Source organism: Sminthopsis crassicaudata, chromosome X, assembly GCF_048593235.1.
Source record: "Sminthopsis crassicaudata isolate SCR6 chromosome X, ASM4859323v1, whole genome shotgun sequence".
Classification (NCBI taxonomy): Eukaryota; Metazoa; Chordata; class Mammalia; order Dasyuromorphia; family Dasyuridae; genus Sminthopsis; species Sminthopsis crassicaudata.
In genome coordinates, this window is record NC_133623.1 from 78,501,109 (window position 1) to 78,525,048 (window position 23,940).

The window sequence follows — 23,940 nt, forward strand, 5'->3', positions numbered from 1 at the left end:
ACTATGCAAAAATATTTTCCATTTAATATGAACAAAATGGCCCATTTTATATGTCATAATACTCCTGATATCTTGGTTAGTCCTAAATTCTTCCCTACTCCATAAGGAAGTATGGCAATTAAACTGTCCCATTTTCTACCCATTTGCTAATAATATCACTCTTTATGTCAAAATCACGTACTCATTTTGACCTTTTCTTGGTATACAGTGTAAAATATCAGTCTATAACCAGTTTCTGCAATACTTTATTCCAGTTTTCCCAGAATTTTTTAACCAATAGTGAATTCTTACTTAGAAGATGGAGCCACAAGGTTTATTAAACATTTGATTTTTGTGGTAATTTACTACAGAGTATTGGGTATATAATCTGTTCCATTGATCCACTACTCTATTTCTTAAAGTATACCATATAATTTTGATGATTGTCACTTTATCCGGTATAGTTTATTCTACCTTTCTTCTCATTTTTCATTTCTTTGATATTCTTGACTTTTTGTTCTTCTAGATGAATTTTGTTACAATATTTCTAGCTCTATGAAATAAATTTTGGGTAATTTAATTGTTTTGACCCTAAATATATATAAATTTACAACGAATTGTCATTTCTATTTTCTCAATATATCCATGAGAACTTGATGTTTTTCCAGTTCTTTGGATCTAATTTTATTTTTATGAAAATCTTTTGTGTTTATCTACTTCCTAAGGTTGTCTAGGCAGGGTAGACTCTCAAGTATTTTATAACATCAACAGTTATTTCAAATGGAATATTTCTTCCAGTTTCTTGCTTCTAGCCATTGTTCCTCATATATGCAATGTTGATAATTTATGTGGGTTCATTTTGCATCCTATAACTGGGCTAAAGTTATTAATTCTTACAAGCAGCTTCTAATTTCTTCTCTAGGATTTTCTATATATACCATCTGCAAAGGGTGCAAGATTTGTTTCCTCATTGCCTTTTCTGCTTCTTTCAATTTCTTCCCCCCTTGTTGCTAAAGTTAATGTTTTTCATACAATATTGAATAATAATGGTGGTAAAGCATATCCTCACTTCATGCCTGGTCTTACTGGGAAGGCTTCTAACTTATTCCCATGACACATAATGTTTGCTTATGGTTTCAGGTACAAACTGCTTCTCTTTTGTGAAAAGTTCCATTTCTTTCCATGTTCTCTAGTGCTGGCCCAAGGAGAACTAGGGAAAGGGTGCCTAAATCATAGACAGTTTGAGATGGCAATATCCTTATGTAAAAGTGTGGAGCTCAGTAGAAACACTACTGGATCAAAGAGTATGCACAGTTTGATAACTTTTTGAGCATAGTTCCAAATTGTTCTCCAGAATTGTTAGATCCATTCACAGTTCCACCAACAATGTATTAGAGTCCCAGTTTTCCCACTATCCCTCCAACATTCATAATTATCTTTTCCTGTCATTTAGCCAATCTGAGAGATGTGTAGTGGTATCTCAAAATTGTCTTTATTTGCATTTCTCTGAATAATAGTGATTTAGAGCACCTTTTCATATGACTAGAAATAGTTTCAATTTTTTCATCTAAAATAATCTGTTCATATCCTATGACCATTTATCAATTGGAGAATGGCTTGAATTCTTACAAATTTGAGTCAATTTTCTATATATTTTAGAAATGAGACTTTTGTCAGGACCTTTGAATGTAAAAATATTCTCCCAGTTTGTTGCTTTCCTTCTTGTCTGCATTAGTTTTGTTTATGCAAAAACTTTTTAACTTAATATAATCAAAATTATCTATTTTGTGATCCATTATGAGTTCCAGTTCTTCTTTGGTTACAGATTCCTTCCTCCTCCACAGATCTGAGAGGTAAACTATCCTATGTTCTTCTAATTTATTTATATCATTCTTTATGTGTAGATCATGAACCCATTTTGACCTTATCTTGGTATACAGTGTCAGGTGTGGGTTAATGCCTAGTTTCTGCCACACTAGTTTCCAATATTCCCAGCACTTTTTGTCAAATAATGAGTTCTTATCCCCAAACCTGCAGTCTTTTTTAAAAAATTTTATTAATTTTTATAATTATAACATTTTGTTTGATAGTACGTATTCATAGGTAATTTTTTACAACATTATCAGTTGTACTCTGTTCTGTTCCAAATTTTTCCCCTCCTTCCCTCCACCCCCTCTCTTAGATGGCAGGCATTCCCATACATATTGAATATATTATAGTATATCCTAGGTACAATATATATGTGCAGAATCGAATTTTGTTGTTGTTGTTGCAAAGGAAGAATTGTATTCAGAAGCTAAAAATAATCTGGGAAGAAAAACAAAACAAAACAAAACAAAACAGTGCTCACAGTTTATACTCATTTCCCAGTGTTCCTTTTCTGGATGTAGCTGATTCTGTCCATCATTGATCAATTGGAATTGGGTTAGCTCTTCTCTATGTTGAAGATATCCACTTCCATCAGAATATATCCTCATACAGTATCATTGTTGAAGTGTATAATGATCTTCTGGTTCTGCTCGTTTCACTCAGCATCAGTTGATGTAAGTCTCTCTGTATTCCTCCTGTTGGTCATTTCTTACAGAACAATAATATTCCATAACATTCATATACCATAATTTACCCAACCATTCTCCAATTGATGGACATCCATTCATCTTCCAGCTTCTAGCCACTATGAAAAGGGCTGCCACAAACATTTTGGCACATACAGGTCCCTTTCCCTTCTTTAGTATTTCCTTGGGGTATAAGCCCAGTAGTAGTATGGCTGGGTCAAAGTGTATGCACATTTTGATAACTTTTTGGGCATAATTCCAGATTGCTCTCCAGAATGGTTGGATTCTTTCACAACTCCACCAACAATGCATCAGTGCCCCAGTTTTCCCACAGCCCCTCCAACAGTCATCATTATTTGTTCCTGTCATCTTAGCCAATCTGACAGGTGTGTAATGATATCTCAGAGATGTCTTAATTTGCATTTCTCTGATCAGTAGTGATTTGGAACACTCTTTCATATGAGTGGAAATAGTTTTAATTTCATCATCTGAAAATTGTCTGTTCATATCCTTTGACCATTTATCAATTGGAGAATGGCTTGATTTCTTATAAATTAAAGTCAATTCTCTGTATATTTTGGAGATGAGGCCTTTATCAGAACCTTTAACTGTAAAAATGTTTTCCCAATTTGTTACTTCCCTTCTAATCTTGTTTGCATTAGTTTTGTTTGTGCAGAAACTTTTTAATTTGGTGTAATCAAAATGTTCTATTTTGTGATCAATAATGGTCTCTAGTTCTCCCTTGGACACAAACTCCTTCCTCCTCCACAAGTCTGAGAGGTAAACCATCCCATGTTCCTCCAATTTATTTATGATTTCGTTCTTTATGCCAAAATCTTGGACCCATTTTGATCTAATCTTAGTATGTGGTGTTAAATGTGGGTCGATGCCTAGTTTCTGCCATACTAATTTCCAGTTGTTCCAGCAGTTTTTGTCAAATAATTAATTCTTATCCCAAAAGTTGGGATGTTTGGGTTTGTCAAACACTAGATTGCTATTTTTATTCACTATCTTGCCCTGTGAACTTAACCTATTGCATTGATCAACTAGTCTATTTCTTAGCCAATACCAAATGGTTTTGGTGACTGTTGCTTTATAATGGAGTTCTAGATCAGGTACAGCTAGACCACCTTCATTTAATTTTTTTTCATTACTTCCCTTGAAATTCTTGACCTTTTGTTGTTCCATATGAATTCTGTTGTTATTTTTTCTAGGTCATTAAAATATTTTCTTGGGAGTCTGATTGGTATAGCACTAAATAAATAGATTAGTTTAGGGAGTATTGTCATCTTGATTATATTCGCTCGGCCTATCCAAGAACACTTAATGTCTTTCCAATTATTTAAATCTGACTTTATTTTTGTGGCAAGTGTTTTGTAATTTTGCTCATATAATTCCTGACTTTCCTTTGGTAGATATATTCCCAAATATTTTATATTATCGACCATTATTTTGAATGGAATTTCTCTTGGTATCTCTTGCTGTTGGAATGTGTTGGTAATGTATAAAAATGCTGAGGATTTATGTGGATTTATTTTGTATCCTGCAACTTTGCTAAAATTCTGAATTATTTCTAATAGCTTTTTAGCAGAGTCTTTGGGGTTCTCTAAGTATACCATCATGTCATCCAAACCTGCAGTCTTTGACTTTGTCAAACACTAGATTGCTATAGTCATTGACGATTTTGTCCTGTGAAACTAACCTATTTCACTGATTGACTACTCTATTTCTTAGCTAGTATTAAAAAGTTTTGATGACCATTGCTTTCTAATATAGTTTTAGAGCTGGTATAGCTAGGCCATCTTCATTTGCATTAATTCCCTTGAAATTCTTGATCCTTTGTTTTTCCACATGAATTTAGTTGTTATTTTTTCCTAGGTCAGTAAGAATTTCTTGGGAGTTTGATGGTATAGCACTAAATAAATAGATTAGTTTAGGTAGTATTGTCATCTTTATTATATTTGCTTGACCTATCCAAGAGCACTTGATATTTATCCAATTGTTTAGATCTGAGTTTATTTGTGTGGAAAGTGTTTTGTAGTTTTGCTCATATAGTTCCTGACTTTTCCTTGGCAGATAGATTCCCAAATATTTCCTACTATCGATATTTATTTTAAATGCAATTTCTCTTAGTATCTCTTGCTGTTGGATTTTTTTTAGTGATGTATAAAAATGGTGATGATTCATGTAGATTTATTTTGTATCCTTCAACTTTGCTAAAGTTGTGGATTATTTCTAATACTTTTTAGTAGAATCTCTGGGGTTCTCTAAGTATACCATCATATCATCTGCAAAGAGTGATAATTTGGTTTTCTCATTACCTATTCTAATTGATTTTTGTTAGGATTCTTACAAGGTACTAAGTCACTGGAATTGGTAGAGACAATAATTATCTAATTTAGCATGGCTCAGTATGATTGATCTGATCCTACAGGGAGATGTTATGGGCTAGAACTTGAAACAAGGTACTAAATGCAATTGATGAGATATAGTACTCTAATTGACATGTACTTAGTACTTACTATAATCCCACAAGATTCACACCTTTAAGAGAGTCTCAGGGCCAAAGAGTTCAAACCCACTTTTGGAGAAGGAGACAGATTCACTCCATTTGTCCATCTTTGTGGTGGCTGGAGGCTGAAGTACAAACCTTTGGATTCGGAGACATTTGGAGGGAGCTAGAGACAGAAGCAGGCAGAGGCAAAGGACTAGAGTCAAGATCCAGAAGGCCTCCAGAAAACTAGGCGAGCCCCAAATGAAGGAAATAAGATTTTGATGGAAACAATAAAGGATTTGGACTTTAAATCCCTGGCTGCATTTGAGGTGATTATTACTTTAAGCTGAAACTAAGGCTGCTCCCAGAAGCCCCCCAAGAAACCTGCTCCCAGAGAACATTGCATTTTAGAGAAGAATATTACAGATTTTATCTCTTTTTCTTCTCTCATTGCCAAAGCCAGCATTTCTAATACAATATTGAATAGTAATGGTGATAGTGGGTCACCTTGATCTTATTGGGAATAGTTCCAGTTTATCCCCATTACATATGAGGCAAGCTGAGGGTTTTAAATAGAGGCTACTGATTATTTTAAGGAGAAGTCCATTTATTCATATACTCTCTAGTGTTTTTAATAGGAATGGATGCTAGATTTTATCACATACTTTTTCTGCATCTATTGAGATAACCACATGGTTTTTGTTCATTTGATTATTGATATATCAGTTATGCTAATAGTTTTCCTATTATTGAATCAGCCCTGCATTCCTGGTATAAATCCTACTTGGTCATGGTGTACTACCAATAAACTTAGGATAGAAAACACCATATGCATTTAGAGAGAGAACTATGGAGAATGAATGTAAATCAACTCATGTTATTTCCACATTTTTTTTCCTTTTTTTCTTCTGGTTTTCTTTTTTCTCTTTTTTTTGATTCTGATTTTTCTTTCCAGACATGATTCCTAAAAAATGTGTATTTTTAAAAATTTAGGTACAACAAAAAAAGAATGGATACCTAGAATCAAACAGAAAGATAAAGCCAGATTCTTAATAAATACTTCTGGGATTGATTGATGCATTTACTGATTACACTGATGTTGGTTGATCCTAACATAGTGATAAACTAAAATTTCCAAGGGAGGTATTGAATTCCCTATTATTGAAGGACTCCATGCAGAGAGAGGAAGCCTTCTTGTCAGGGGTATCATAGATAGGACGCATTATGTGTCAGATAGGAAATGAGAGGCTTTCCAGGCATAAGATTCAAGAACTATTGTGAATAGTCTACTCTGGCACTGCTTTGATGGGGTTGGGGATGGGACATCTCCATTTTTAAAAAATTTTCTCTCCTAGAAAGCTGGCAACCTCTCTTTCTACAGCAAATACTCTTGTAACCTCGCTCAGTCTCTTCTCCATAGGGAAGTGCCAGCTTCAGAAATTGTTTCTAGGAGGGCTTAATGTCTTCAGAATCTCCCAATGGCCAGATCTTTTTTCTGCCTTTCTCTTCTTAGAGGGATATCATTTGTTGAATGTCTGTAGGTTCTGTGTCCCCAGGGGTCTTGAGACAGTACCAATGCCTCCCCTCTGGTTGTGGCAGGCTTTGTCCCCATGACCTTGCTTTCTGCCTCCCTTTCTTTGAATGGTGTGGGAAATCCTTTCTCACCTCTCTTGCTCCCACTCCAGTCAGCAAGTCCTGAGTTCAAATCCAGTTTCAGAAACTTACTGGCTTTCTGACCAAAGGCAAAGTATTTACTCCTGTTTCCCACAGTTTCCTTGCTTGTAAAATGAGCTGGAGAAGAAAATGGCAAAAACCTTCAGTATCTCTGCTAAAACAATGACAGCAACAACCCTGGAAATTTGGTCAAGGTTTGATAGAGCTGAAAAAAATGTCTGAAGAATAAAAGTATGCATTGAGCTATCCTATGGAAGAAGAAAAATGGAAAAATTCAGCAAAAGGAATCTGTGCATTGTATATGCCTGAAAATAACTTCATGCTGCTCTCCACATGGACCTTGAACCAAAGGGCAGAAATGGTGAGTCTTCTCTTCATCCTGCTCTTAAGCACCATGCTTATTGAATTTTATTTTACTCATACAGAGTGGGCCTCCATCAACAGAATATACTTTTCTCTGAGAGCAGAGACTGATTCCTATATATTTTTTAACTTCTAGCACCCAGAAGTGTTAGGATTATTAGGTGAGAACTCAGGTTGTCTGGACAATGACAAGGTGAGAATTCAGGTTGTCTGGACAATTACAAGGTGAGAACTCAGGTTGACTTGATAAGAGGAGCAAGCTCATTGGTTGTAGTACTTCTTCCCAGAAGCCCTTGCATTATCCCACGCCCATTCTCTGGGAGGATAAAAGAGGCAACATTGGGCCTGGACAAGCAGTCTGGACTGGGGAAGGACAAGAGCTGGAGGAGATCCAGAGCCAGGATTCAGGAAGAAGAAGAGGCTGGCTGGAGGCTCCAGAAGCCTCCCAAGAAACCTGCTCATAGAGGAAAAGATTATACAGAAAAGAAACCTCCTCCCAAAGAAGGATTACAACTGAGAGACGATCAGAACATTACACAGAAGAGTGTAGCACATAAGTAGGCTGTTCATAAATGGTTTTCTGGCCTATTTAATGGCATTGAAAATTATTTTGGTGACTTCTGGTGGTCATCATCGACATCGCAGAATTTAGCAATTTCCATGCCCTCCATGCAAATGTTGCATTCTTTATTTTTAATTATATATTTACTTTAAATATATATCCTTCAGGTACATGTAAAATATTTTGCCAATATTTCTTTTCCAAATTTTGTGTTTTTTTCCTTCCTCCTTATATCTACAACCCCCCAGTGAATAGGCCTATGTGAAGTTGTGTAAAAATTTCCATAAAAATCATGTAAAAAATGAAAAAAAAAAAAACAACATAGTACCTTCCCACCCTAATGTAAAAAAAAAATTCCCGAAAAAAAATTAAAGACTCATACTTCAATCTGTATTCAGACATAATCAGTTCTTTCTCTTGGTATGGATAGCATTTATCATCGTTTTAAGTCCTTCATCACACAAATAAAGTCAGATCTAAACAATGCTCTTGGCTAGTCTGAGGTTATGAAATAAAAATGGCAATTCTGCCTAAATTGGTCTACCTGTTCAGTGCCAATCAAAGTGCCAAAACATTATTTTATAGAACTAGAAAAAATAATAACAAAATACATCTGGAAGAACAAAAGGTCAAGATTATCAAAGGAATTAATGAATAAAAAAGTACAAAGGATAGCTTAGCATACCAAACCAAAAACTGTATTATAAAACAGTAGTCATCAAAGCCATTTTGTACTGTCCATGAAATAGAGTAGCAGATCCATGGAATAAATTAGATCCACACTACATAATAAGCAAGGCCTATAGCAATCTAGTATTTGCTAAACCCCCAAACTCCAACTGCTGGAAAAACACCAGTATTTGATTAAAAAATAGCTGGGAAAATTGGAAAATAATATGTTAGAAACTCGACATGGACTTATATCTTACACCCCATATTCAAATAAGATGAAAATGGATACATGATTTGGGCAAGAAGGATGATACCATAAACAAATTAGGAAAACAAAGAATAATTGACCTAGCGGATCTTTGGAGAAGGGAGGGGTTTATGAACAAAGAAAAACTGGATAACACTATGAAAGGTAAAATAGACAACTTTGATTATGTTAACTTAGAAAGGTTTTGCACAAATAAAACCAACAGAAACAAGATCAAAAGGCAAGTACAAAGCTGGGGAAAAATCTTTACAGTCAGTATTTCTAATAAAGGTCTCATTTCTAAATATACAAAGAACTTTGTCAGATTTATAAGAATATAAGCTATTCTCCAATTGATAAATTCTCCAGGAATATGAAGACAATTTTCAGATGACACAATTAAAGCCATCTATATTTATATGGAAAAAAATGCTCTAAATTACTATTGATTAGAGAAATGCCAATTAAAACAACTTTGGGATAACACAACATATATTCTTTAGAGTAGTCTTAGATCCTTGTATTGCTGAGAATAGGAAAGTCATTCACAGTTGATCATTCCACAACTTTGCTTTTACTATGCACATAGTTACATTTCACTTTGCTTGAGCTCAGGAAGGACTTTCCAGGTTGATTTCTGAGAGTATCCTGTTCATTATTTCTTGTAGAACAATAATATTCCTTCAAAAATTCATACCACAATTCATTCAGTTATTCCACAATTGATGGGCAACCCCTCAGTTTCCAAATCTTTACCCTGAGAAAATAGCTGTTATAAATATGTAGGTTCTTTTTTTAAAATCCCTTTTGGGATTCATGCCTAATGGTGGTATTTTGAGGTCAAAATATATGCATGGTTTTATAACCCTTTGGGCATAGATTATATCTTTTGATCATTTATCAGTTGGGGGATACCTCTTTTTTTATAAATAAATTTGACCCAGTTCCCTATACATTTGAGAAATGAGGTGTTCATCATGGAAACATGCTTAAAAATTCTTTTCATAATTATTATTAGTAACTAATTAGTAACTAACTTTCTGGATGTTTGCAATATTTTCTCCTTAACCTGGAAGTTCTGAAATTTGGCTATAATATTCCTGGGTGTTTTCATGTTAGGATCTCTTTCAGGAGGTTTGGATTCTTCCAATTTCTATTTTCCCCTCTGGTTCTAAAACATCAGGACAGTTTTTCTCGATAATTTCTTGAAAGATGAGGTCCAGGCTCTTGATCCGATCCAGATTTTCAGGTAGACCAATGATTTTAAAATTATCTCTCCTGAGTCTGACCATCTAAAATTTGTTTGGAGTCATTATTTAAAAGTGTGACAGGGTTTGAGAGAGAACTCGGATTAAGTCCCTATCTTCACTCTACCACTTTGGCTCCACCAGCTAATGAAAGTTTGAGGCCAGGGAGGAAGTGAGATCCCCGCCTTGTTACCAATGCAGATATTACACTAAAAGTGTAAGTTATCTCATATCGAAGCCTGCCTGTAATTTCTTTTTTTATATATATCACAAACTTTATTTTTAAATTTTTTATATTAATTTTTTATTGATTTTATAATTATAACGTTTTTTTTTGACACTACATATGCATGGGTAATTTTTTACATTATCCCTTGTACTCACTTCTGAATTTTCCCCTCCTTCCCTCCACTTCCTCCCCTAGATGGCAGGCAGTCCCATACATGTTAAATATGTCATAGTATATCCTAGATACAATATATGTGTGCAAAACCAAATAGTTCTCTTGTTGCACAGGAAGAATTGGATTCATAAGGTAAAATAACCTGGGAAGAAAAACAAAAATGCAAACAGTTTACACTCATTTCCCAGTGTTCCTTCTCTGGGTGTAGCTGATTCTGTCCTTCATTGGACAATTGAAACTGAATTAGAGCTTCTCTTTGTTGAAGATATCCACTTCCATCAGTATTGAATACATCCTCATACAGTATCGTTGTTGAAGTGTATAATGATCTCCTGGTTCTGCTCATTTCACTCAGCATCAGTTGATGTAAGTCTCTCCAAGCCTCTCTGTATTCCTCCTGCTGGTCATTTCTTACAGAACAATAATATTCCATAACCTTCATATACCATAATTTACCCAACCATAGGCAACTGATAGATTCCCAATCAATCACAGCTGACTTTCACCAATCAGGGCTACTCCCTCATTTAAAGGTTTTGTTTGCTCTTGCAGAGAAATGATCTTGGAGATCATCAGGCATCCATCCATTTTCCAGTTTCTAGCCACTATGAAAAGGGCTGCCACAAACATTTTGGCACATACAGGTCCCTTTCCCTTCTTTAGTATTTCTTTGGGATATAAGCCCAGTAGTAGCACTGCTGGATCAAAGGATATGCACAGCTTGATAACTTTTGGGGCATAGTTCCAGATTACTCTCCAGAATGGTTGAATTGTTTCACAACTCCACCAACAATGCATCAGTGCCCCAGTTTTCCCACAGCCCCTCCAACAGTCATCATTATTTGTTCCTGTCATCTTAGCCAATCTGACAGGTGTGTAGTGGTATCTCAGAGTGGTCTTAATTTGCATTTCTCTGATCAGTAGTGATTTGGAACACTCTTTCATATGAGTGGAAATAGTTTCAATTTCATCATCTGAAAATTGTCTGTTCATATCCTTTGACCATTTATCAGTTGGAGAATGGCTTGATTTCTTATAAATTAGAGTCAATTCTCTATATATTTTGGAAAAGCGGCCTTTATCAGAACCTTTAACTGTATGTAAAAATGTTTTCCCCAGTTTGTTACTTTCCTTCTAATCTTGTTTGCATTAGTTTTGTTTATACAAAAGCTTTTTAATTTGATATAATCAAAATTTTCTATTTTGTGATCAATAATGATCTCTAGTTCTTTGGTCACAAATTCCTTCCTCCACAAGTCTGAGAGGTAAACTACCCTATGTTCCTCTAATTTATGATCTCGTTCTTTATGCCTAAATCCTGGACCCATTTTGATCTTATCTTGGTATGTGGTGTTAAGTGTGGGTCCATGCCTAATTTCTGCCATACTAATTTCCAATTTTCCCAGCAGTTTTTGTCAAACAGTGAGTTCTTATCCCAAAAGCTGGGGTGTTTGGGTTTGTCAAACACTAGATTATTAAAGTTATTGACTATTTTGTCCCTTTAACCTAACCTATTCCACTGATCAACTAGTCTATTTCTTAGCCAATGCCAAATGGTTTGCGTGACTACTGCTTTATAAAATAGTTTTAGATCAGGTACAGCTAGGCCACTTTCATTTGATTTTTTCCATTAATTCCCTTGAAGTTCTCGACCTTTTGTTGTTCCATATGAATTTTGTTGTTATTTTTTTCTAGGTCTTTAAAATAGTTTCTTGGGAGTCTGATTGGTATAGCACTAAATAAATAGATTAGTTTAGGGAGTATTGTCATCTTTATTATATTTGCTCGTCCTATCCAAGAGCACTTAATGTCTTTCCAATTATTTAAATCTGACTTTATTTTTGTGGCAAGTATTTTGTAATTTTGCTCATATAATTCCTGACTTTCCTTTGGTAGATAGATTCCCAAATACTTTATACTCTCAACAATTATTTTGAATGGAATTTCTCTTTGTATCTCTTGCTGTTGGATTTTGTTGGTAATGTATAAAAATGCTGAGGATTTTTGTGGATTTATTTTGTATCCTTCTGCCTGTCATTTCAAATAAAATCCTAGATTTATGAAATAGAAAGTACTGAATTCCTTCTGTGGCAATAAGAATTCAGACTAAATCATCAACATCCAGATTATCTATGATAGTTTCTGTTGTATCAAAAGTCATCTGATACAGGTGAAAACTTCATGCAGTGAAGAAAAAGTCCAAACAGAGTGGCCTGGGGTAGATTCCTTCCTCCAAGTTGCTAGAAGTAGCTGAATGTCATGATGAAGCCATGTTCTCAGCAGGAGGAACTGATGACTTTTAGCCACACAAGCCACAAACACCATAACTCGACTCTACCATGGTGACGTCTTTTAGTCCTCATCAAGTAGGAGGAACAACAACCAAAGCCCACCTCCTCATTCCTGTACCTGCCTCATTAACTGCTGATCAATCAAACTGACTTTCACCAATCCGGGCTACTCCCTCATTTAAAGGTTTTGTTTGCTCTTGCAGAGAAATGATCTTGGAGATCATCAATTTAGTGATCACCAGCTAGTCTAATTAATAAATTAATGATTAGTTACACAGAAACTCTGTCTCTCAAACTTTCGTTGTCCCTGAACCATGTTCTTATCCCCTCTCCTTCTGATACACTCAATTCTGAACAAAGCCATCTTTGTCCTTTAGGCCAATACCAACATTGTCAAATAGGTGGTGTTTGTCAAATATATATAGGCCATATATTTCAATTCTCCTCTTTTTACAAAGCTGATTTGCTAAAGGTCCTTTGCACAGCTTTAGATTGAGAGTTTCAAGGAATATTAAAGGAATACAGATAACCTACTCAATTTAAAGATAAGGAAACTGAGTTCTACAGAGAAGTGACTTGCATAAAAGCATACATAGGAATATAGACCTGATGGTGAAAAGATCTTCTCCTCCTGTAACTTTGTAAAAAGCAGGATAGGGCTAGAAAGTAAACAACCTCTCATATCCTGGAGGGATAGGAGAGCTAGTGTCTAGAAATCAGAGCTGGCTCACCATTCATTATAAGAGCCAGGAACAGGACCAGCCATGAGTGGGTATTACATAAGTAGGCTTCAGGAGAGATGAAAAGTTGGGAATACTTTTGGAGTGAGTGGGATAATGAATTAATCGGAGAGGCATCAAAAGATAGCTTTTCTTTGGGGAGAGCCCAGTTGAGATAACGTAATTTTAAAATATAGAGGACTCGGTCATCCTCATTTCCTGATTTTCTCCAGCTTCTCTCACAAGGCTGGGTGAAGGAATAAAGATATTCGATGGTGGGAATGATCAAAGACAGGTTTGGCTGTGCAAGATCAGGAAGGGTACAAGAAAGTCGAGAAAAGAGGACAGTTGGGAATTTTCCATTAGTTCCCCAAGGAGTCAGGATGGAGAAGTGTTGGGATTACTAGGTGAGAACTGAGGTTGTCTGGATGGTGACAAGGTGAGAATTCAGGTTTTCTGGACAATTACAAGGTGAGAACTCAGGTTGACTTGATAGAGGGGGCAAGCTCATTGGCTGGGGTGGTTCTTCCCAGAAGCCCTTGCATTATCCCACGCCCATTCTCTGGGAGGATAAAAAGAGACAGCGCTGGGCGCAGAGAGCAGATCGGCCTGGAGAAGGACAAGAGCTGGAGGAGATTCAGAGCCAGGATTCAAGAAGAAGACTCTCTGCATTACATCAGGCCTGACGGGGCTCTCTGCAGGAAGGGAAGTCACTTCTAAGGACAAGAGTTAACAGCAACTGCCTGGAGACAACGGTTCACTACAGGAAGAAGAATCTGTCTGAAAGATTTGAGTAGACACAGCAGATCTCTTCCCAGAGAGCGATCCGGCAGCTTCTGGAGACGACAGCTCGTTACAATTGGCGTCCACACGTGGGGCAAGGACATTTGCTTATCCTGACAAGAAGAGCTAGACCAGACCTTCGCAATTTGGCGCCCGAACAGGGACAGACACGGTCCTGATTCCAGTGGAAAAGCTTCCGATCTAGATCTCAGTCTCTCTGACCCAGAACCGTGAGTAACGAGGAAACTTTGTTAAAGATTAAGTGAGCGTGCTAATAGATAAATAAGGAACTTAACTTGTTAAGGGCTAAACCAGGAATCTCTTATAGTGAAATGGGGCAAACACCTTCTGTTCAAGGAAAATGTTTAGAGAGCATCATCAAGGTTATGAAAAGCCAAGGCTTGATTATAATTTTAGAGGAGATTACTGAACTTTTAAGAACTGTGAAGGTCATATGTCCTTCTTTTTCTCTGGAAGAAGAATTGGATCCAGATGAATGGGAATTAGTAGGAGAGCAATTAGGTGAACAGTACAATTACCTTTGTGACATTTTACCCTTTGGTTCCAGACCAAACTCAGTTTCCAAAGATACAATTCATACCTACAATTTAATCCAAATGGCTTTAAAAAATGTTATTCTAAAGGAAGAGATGAAGGAGCAAAATGGGGAAGTGTCAACTAAACTAGGTGAAAAGGATGAATCAGATAACAATGAAGTTAAGTACAATTCTGAGCAACAGCAACAGGAGCACCTCCCATCTCCTCCCTCAATTAACCCTTCAGGGGTGGAGCAAGAAGGAGGAGAGGAAGAGGCAGAAACACAAACAGAATTGCCTGTGAAGCAGCCTAAGCCTATGACAAGATTAGAAAAAGCATTGGTTAAAGCTAAGAGAGAAGGACAGGATATAAGTGATTTTATACATGCATATCCTGTGATTGAAAATATTGATTCTGTAGGTCATAAAATGAGAAGATATGCACCTTTAGATTTGAATAAAATTAAGGATTTGAAAAAAGGTTGTACCCTTTATGGGACTACATCAGCTTATGTCAAAATGTTACTAGATGGTTTGTCTTATGAAGTCCTAACCCCGAATGATTGGAAATCCATAGCAAGGATATGCCTGGAACCTGGAGAAAATTTATTATGGCTTGCGGAATTTCATGAATTATGTAAAATTCAAGTCAGATGCAATTTGGAAATAGGAGTTAACACACAATTCACTTTTGAGCACTTAGCTGGTGAAGGTCAGTATGGAGAGAATTCGGAACAGATTAATTATACCATGACAATATATGAACAAATTGCTAAGGCTGCAATAAAAGCTTGGGGTGTCCTCCCTGGACAGAAAGATCGCGGAGAGGCTTTCACTAAAATACAGCAAGGTCCCAATGAACCTTTTGCAGATTTTGTGGGACGTTTGCAAACTGCTGTCAAAAGAACTATTGGAGAAAATTCAGCTACAGAAATAATGACCAGACATCTGGCTAAGGAAAATGCCAATGAGATTTGCAAAAGAATTATATGGGGATTAGACAAAGATGCTCCTTTAGAGGAGATCATAAGACGCTGTGCTACAGTGGGAACAAATGCTTTTTACACCCGGACAATGATGAATGTGGAAAGACAGGGTCCTTCCTGGCAAGGGCCTTCTAGAGAAACTCGGCGATGTTTTCAATGTGGAAAAATTGGGCATCTAAGAGCTCAGTGTAGGTATGGAGATACAGTGAGAAGACAGGGTGAAAGAAGACCTAAAACCCCATGTCCAAAATGCAACAGAGGACTCCATTGGGCATCAGAGTGTAAACTAATTCAGGGAAATAGGATGAGGGGCCCAGATCCAGGGCCCCAGGCAAAAAAGACTTGGGGCATGATGGCAGCTGATGTTACACCCAAAGAACCTTTAGAAGGCCAGGACTCTGATTTAATCAACCAGCAGAAAAGCAATCACATGGCAGAAAGGGATTACCTGATAAGTGAGTCAAAAGGCAATCAGATTGCAAAAATGGATTACACTTGGGGAGAATACAGGCCTTTTAAACCAACAGGGCAAACAATTCCAATGTAATTGCCAGATGATGAGAAGAGATTTAGAAAGTGGTAAATAGAAGGTAATTAGATAGGTTAACTGCCTGGGGGAGAGGGTTTGTTTGTATTTCTTCAGCAGGAGAAGGAATCAGATGGGTGCCAACGAGTCATATTCGCCTTGTCCATCAGAGAGAGACAGAAAAAGAGAAAGGCCTCAAAATAAAGGAGAAGATCTAAGAAACATCTGACACTGAAAGAGCATGGATAATAAGAAGACTGTTAAAGAACTTTAAAAACCAGCAGGAATCATTGGACTTCCTCACACAAGATGAGAATAATGGACAATGGACTTATGGACATTTATAAATTTTCAATTTATGATTATTTGATTATGTTATATACTTCTAGCATGCGTTATGTTACTATGTTACTATATGCTTATGTAATTTATGTAATTATCTGTAATACTTCCCATATTGATGGATTTATGTTTCAAGGTCATGACTGTCCTATGTTCTAAATCAAAAGAAAGGGGGAGATGTTGGGATTACTAGGTGAGAACTGAGGTTGTCTGGATGGTGACAAGGTGAGAATTCAGGTTTTCTGGACAATTACAAGGTGAGAACTCAGGTTGACTTGATAGAGGGGGCAAGCTCATTGGCTGGGGTGGTTCTTCCCAGAAGCCCTTGCATTATCCCACGCCCATTCTCTGGGAGGATAAAAAGAGACAGCGCTGGGCGCAGAGAGCAGATCGGCCTGGAGAAGGACAAGAGCTGGAGGAGATTCAGAGCCAGGATTCAAGAAGAAGACTCTCTGCATTACATCAGGCCTGACGGGGCTCTCTGCAGGAAGGGAAGTCACTTCTAAGGACAAGAGTTAACAGCAACTGCCTGGAGACAACGGTTCACTACAGGAAGAAGAATCTGTCTGAAAGATTTGAGTAGACACAGCAGATCTCTTCCCAGAGAGCGATCCGGCAGCTTCTGGAGACGACAGCTCGTTACAGAGAAGAGAGGACTCCAAGGAGTCAGGATGGCTAAGGGAAGAAAATGTAGCTAGTGCAGAGGTAATGGCCTGGTAAAGAACCAAGGGTCTGAAGTATTGAGAATTGTGAAGTGTTTGGGTTGCAAGGCAAAGGCAGAGGTAGAAGAATGATAGATTCTGATCAGATGAGGACATTTCATAGTTCTCAAATGGGGAAAAGTCTTATTTGTAGGTGAAGGCAAAGTCAAGAATATGACCTTCTTTGTAACATGTAGTGTAGCAGGTTATGTAATGAGTAAATTGAGGAAATTTATGAGGTTAGGGTGTTGGAGGACTATCATCTTGTATGATGAAGTCCCCTCCTATGAGGGTGAGAATTACAAAGAAGAGAAAGCCTGTGAGCAGACACTGAATGTAAGGGTTCAAAGAAAGGTCAGGCAAGCACAATTGAGATGTAAGTGGACCAATAGTTTTTATCCCCATATGTGCTTAAGAGTACTTAGGGACTTCCTTCTTGGGTAGGACCTCCACCCATGGCGGGAACCTAGATCTCGCTCTGAAGTCTGAAGTTTGGGATGTAACCTTCATCGTTGATTGGCTTGTGTCTGTGACCTCATTGAGCCTATTTAAGCTCGGGACAAGAAGAGCTCTTTCCTTTCTCCCCTTTTCTCTTCTTTTTTGCCCCCTCTTACCACCTGGAGACTAGACTGGGAGGTCGCTACTCAGGTATGTGCAGTAGGTCATAGAGTAGATGTGATTTACGGGGATAAAATCTAAGTTTGTTCATTTAAACTCTCGGGTGCTCTGTTATGCTTCAACTACTTTCTATGAGATAGTAGCCAGAGGATTCTGAGGAGCTCAAAACAGAGGTGAGATTGATGATATTATATTTGCCAGTTTTTCTCTGATAGGCTTAGGAATAAGGACTGATTAGCATTAGTTAGGGAGAGTAAAAAACCCTAACAACTGAACATATTAAGAAAAGAAGGGCAGCGTCCTGGAGTCCTGGAGACACCAGCCACCGAATTTTGGATTGACTGGTAGATATGGATTGAGTGAACCTCAGAGGAAAAGCTATTGAGGGATGATGGAGAAGGAGCTCCTGGAAGTGACAATGGAAAGCAAGAAATATTCTGACTCTTCCTACCTTAATTAGAGAGTGGGCTGAATGAGTGAAAGTGTAGCTAGTGCCTGAAAGAAAGGTCAGGGAGGCTGTGTCTTCAGAGGGGAGTCAGGTAGGTCTCAGAGAAGAAAAGGGAAAAATTTAAGGTGAAAGCAAGATTCTTACTTAGAGAGCTGGCATTCCAGAAGGCACAGTGGAAGGGGTGGGTGGCTTTAGAGTAGCATACTGAGCTATCTGATGGAAGGATGGATGATGGAGAAAAGAGGAAAATGGAGAACTGAGTTTGATGGTTAAGGAGCAGGGAGAGTAGAATCAGTGGAATAGGAAGGGTAGGATCAGGAACCAGAGTTTTTTTAATCATTGAGTAATGATTTCAGGTAGGTTTTCATTGTCCAGAGTCGTAGTCTCAGGGCACAATTTTCTCAGGACTTTAGACAGTTCAGGCAAAGGGACAAGTTCTGGAAGTGGAAGGAATGGTATTGTTCTCTGTCTCCCAAGCCAAGAGACCCGTTTGGATAATGAATAAAACAACCTTTCTCTTCTTCCCTGGGAAGTAGGAATCTTGCCCTTGGTAGAATGTCATCTCTCCTTAGCTCAAAGGCAGAAGGCTGACATCTTGTGGAATGCCATTTCTATTTCCCTTCATGGATCCTGGAGTTGAGGAATCAATTTCTTTTATATCTTGGATATGAGAAATTAATCAGAAAAAATAATTGCAGATTTCTCCCCCCCCCACTTATTTGTTTTTCTCATTTAACTGCATTAAGTTAGTTTGTGCAAAAAAAAAAAAAACTTTTCAATTTTACATAATCAAAATTTTTTATTTTATCTTTGGGGTTACACTCTATCACTTAGTTGTCATGAATTCTTACACATTCATAGTCTTGAAAGATCATTTCTTCCTTATTCTTCTATTTTGTCATTCCATACCCAATTTCTACTAAAACTGCTTTCCAATTTTTCAAGAAGTTTTGTTTTAATCAAATTAACACTTCCTTGTGACTGGAGTCATTGACTTACCTGAATACTTTTCTTATGATTATTTGCTTCTGTGTGTTGTGCTCCTAATCTCATCCACTTTTTGATCTCTAATTTTTTTCCAGTACCAAATCAATGATTCCAGCTTTGTGATATAGTTTGCGATCTGTCACTTATAAATCTTTTCTTTGCTTTTTATTTTTTATGAGGTTCTTGATCTTTTATACCTCATTATGAATTGCAAGATTATTTTTTTCTTGCTTGATAAAATTTTGCTTTGGCAATTTGGGATGGCAATTAATGACTCAATTAAGCAATGTTCTTATTTTTCTTGTATTGGCTCAATCTATTCCTGAACAGTTAATATTTCTCCAATTACTAAGATCTGCTGCTATTTCTAGAAAACGTGTTTTATACTTGGATTCATATAATTCCTGGATTATTTTGATAGATACAAATCCATAATTTTTATGGTTTCTATAATGATTTTCAAACGTTTGCCTTTCTAACTCTTCTTGTTTGGTTTGAATACTCAATAGTGCTGATTTATGGCACTTTATATTATTGTGAGGGATGTAGAAGGCCCTTACCCAAAATGACTACTGAGAGATCATTCAGTAAAAGGCAGAAAAGTTGTTTACTAAAAGCCTCCAGAGGATGAGCCATACCATCACGAGATAAGAAAGAGAAAGCTCATGGTAGGAGGGCTAAAGAAGTAGTAAAGATACATAGCTTTTATACAAGAGATTATATCACAAGTAAGAGAGCATTGAGAAGGGGGGGAGGCATCTAATTGGTTGTTGCTATTTGGAGAGATTGGAATGGAAGGCTTCTGTTTCCCTAAAATCATCTGATTTCTAGGAAACAGAAACTCGGGCCTTCAGGCGTAATCAAGCAGTTAATGGTCAAGCTAGTAGACTAAATATTGATAAATGTCAAATACTGATAAATGTCATCAGCTTAAATTAAGTAAATATGTTTATAGCTGGTCAAGACTCAAGTAAATATGGGCCTGCACATATTATACAGGTCATAGGGTAAATACAGAAATAATGAAAATAAAATACAGAAAAAGAATTCATACATTCCTGTAAGTTCTTCACTTTATCTCTCTATTCCATACATCATCTATGTAATTTTTGCTGAATTTGCTTAATGAAATGAGTATATTCATTTAAATTTTGGTTGACTATTCAGTATTTTCTCAGTAAATTATCTCATCATTTATAAAGAGTGATAATTTTGTTTATTTATGTTTATTCCCTCATTTGGTCTTTTTTGTCTGATTGGTATTGTGTTGACTATGTTGAACAGGACAGCTATTTCTGGTTATGTCAGATCCAGACCTCTCTCTTTGTCTTTCCACCAGTGAATGAGAAACTTTTTTTTTTTTTAAATTTGGGCTCCATATGTTACATGGGTTACCAAAAACTAATATGCCTGAAACCTTATCACTTTCTTAGAATCATTCACATGGGGAAGGTATCCATAGTATTTGCTCTCCCTGAATCACTCATTTTCCCCCAAGTAGCTGACATGCAACCAGGAGAACACAAAGGGAATAGGGAAGTAGTTAGGACTGACTCTGTCCTTTTAAGTGAATGGACAAATACGAAGAAAAGATACAAGGAGTTAGAGGTGTATTCCTGAAGAGATAATGGCTCAGGGAATAGACAATACACTGTAGCTAATGAACAAAAGAAAGGAATTGTTCAGATTAGTGGGAGAGGAAGTCACTGAACCCTGAACATGAGAGGCAGGTAAGGAACTGGGATTGAGAAAAAGGAGATTATTATCAAATAATTGTCCATCTGTTTAGCTGATCAATGAAACTGCTTGATCAATAAGGCCTGCTTCCTGCTCTTTCTCTTGATGGTTTCCTTGATTTATTTTATTCATGACTTGTCCCACTGATTCACACACGCACCCAACCCCCACTTTTCAACAAGAGGATTATTTAACCTGTGGCTTATGATTCATGAGTGAAGACTCAAATCAACCAGGATTTCAGCCCACCACCTGATCACTGGCCAACAAGCCAATTTTCCTAGGGTGGAGAGAGCAGTTTTGGATATGATCCGCAGATAATTTAATGGCAGTGTGCAGGGGCCCAGCCTCTGCAAGGGGGTTCAGGGGTTTTAGCACCAGCAAGAGGAATAGGGTTGGCGTCAAAGGAAGACAGGAGTCGTTGGGGTAGTTTGAGTGAGGAACTGATGGAAGTGATGCTCCCACTTCTCTCAGGCTCCTTCAGGCTTTATTTTATACTATATCATGATCATATACTTTTTTTTAGGTCAACATAGTCTTCAGACATGTGTCTGACTTATTGACCTTTATATGTTACTACATTTGACATTTAATATTTGAGTAAGTTTTTTATGGTTAAGTGTTAATTATTGATTACATTATGCAAAGCCAATAATGAAAGATAATTGTAATACAAGGTTAAATATTGGTGAATTTTATTAGTTTACTTATGTCTTCTTTGTCAATTCTGTGGATTGTTGATTCCTCTATTTCCCTGTCTTGGAAGTGTGTACATAGGCATTTAGGGCAATTCCTAGTTATACTTTAACCATCTTTTGGTTCCTAGACATACTGATCTTTTCTGAGTCTAAGTTGGTAAACACCATTATTTCCTGGACCTTTGGATTCTTTCCCATAGTGACAATGCTTTCCATGGTGTTCTCTCCTTTATCATTTGTCTCAGGGAGATTAGTTTTATTAGGACAGAATATGCATGTGGATTCATTTCTAGTTAACTTGCCCAAATTCCCCTTGTCACCAGATTTTTTTTTAAGATAATGTTTAGTGCTGTAATCAAACCAATTATAAATAATATAGGAAATAGTAGCCTACTAATGAGAATCATAGAAGGAAATGTTGTTCCTGCATGAATAAATACTGAGTGACCTCTATTTGGCTACAGGTCCATGTTCCAGAGTGACTCTTTCCCTGACTGAGTTGCTCCTCATCTGTTCATATCCTCCTATGCTGGATTTGGTGATAAGAATCAACAAAACATTTTGAGCCATTTCATTGTTACTGAATGCAACATAAAGAATCCCCCCAAGTGTACTCTCAATTTTCATGACACCAGCCTCCACCTATCTTGCTGGCCATAACGTATATCCTCCCATGATCTTCACTGCCTTAAACTTCCTATGCGAAGGTCTGGTCTAGCTCCTCTTGTCAGGATAAGCAAAAGTCCTTGCCCCACGTTGGGCGCCAAATGTAGCGAGCTGTCGTCTCCAGAATCTGCTGGATCGCTCTCTGGGAAGAGATCTGTTGTGTCTACTCAAATCTTTCAGACAGATTCTTCTTCCTGTAGTGAACCGTTGTCTCCAGGCAGTTGCTGTTAACTCTTATCCAGAGAAGTGACTTCCCTTCCTGCAGAGAGCCGACTTCCCTTCCTGCAGAGAGCTGCGTCAAGCCAGATGTAGTGCAGAGTCTTCTTCTATCTCTGGGTGTCCTCTCTTTTATCCTCCCAGAGAATGGGCATGGGATAATGCAAGGGCTTCTGGGAAGAACCACTTCAGCCAATGAGCTTGCTCCTTCTATCAAGTCAACCTGAGTTCTCACCTTGTAATTGTCCAGAAAACCTGAATTCTCACCTTGTCACTGTCCAGACAACCTGAGTTCTCACCTAGTAATCCTAACATTCCTATACTTAAGTTTTTCAGTTTCCTGACCTGTAAAAGTAGGGGGATGGAACTAACTGGCCTGTGAGGCTTCTTCCAGATCTAGATGTCAGATCCTGTGATCCCCTGCAGTCCCTGAAGGTCTTAAAGGAATGACTGAGCAGAAAGGGACCTGAGGTAACATATAAACCATATAAGCTTGGAGAGAGACAGACAGACAGACATTGGCTCTGTTCAAAAGGAGAATAACTGAGGGAGGCAGATGTCACACATCATTTAGCATCTTGTAGTAAATAAGGAACCAGATTGAAATCCCAGCCCAGCTACTTAGGACAATGAATACAGCTGTAAACTCACTATATGGTTTTGTATACTCAAAGGTTTTTGTTTTTCCTAGCCCTGCCCACCAAAGCCAGTATTTGCCTACACACCTCATTTCATAAGTCTTACTCAAATTTGATATCACTTTCATAAATTTCCTTCAAAACTTAGATTGCCATGTTTTTGGATTTATTTTTTTTTTGAATAATGTTCTTGTGAGTGGGTAGTCTTATCCAATGAAGTGAAAAGAAGGGTGAAACCAAACCAATGGCGTCTCTACTGTTATGAGTTCTGGTCCTATATCAGATGATCTTTGCTATCATGGAGAGTTTCACAGATAATTTTGATATAGATGATTTGCCCTGAAATCCTATGTGGATGAAAGGAATTCATTACTCACTTCCTCTTGCAAATTCAGGACTTATTTCTCTCCCTTTTTCCCTTAACCAGGAGTAAATTGTCGCACAGGGTTAAAATAAATAAAATTAGACTTTGGAATTTATCTATATTAGGAAATGGGCATAACATAGTAGCCTTCAAGTAACTGAAAAATGATATTATTGGATCTCCTTAAATGAGGACTTCTGAGGTATTTTTTTTCCTTGTCTACAACTTTAAAGTAATTTGCTGTAATACTATTTGAACACCAGATGTCAGAGAAACACTGTGTTATGTTCTTATGTTCCTCAAAGGTAATTACTTGGTCAGCAAGCATTTATTATGCAGCTTCTTTCAATTCAATTGAGTAAACATGTTTTGCTCACCTACTATGTGTAAAGAATGTTGTGCCAGTTATGGGGCATTTGGCAACATTAAGAAAGAGTCATGTGAAGCAAAAATAATAATTAGGCAATCACAGTAAAACATATGAAGCA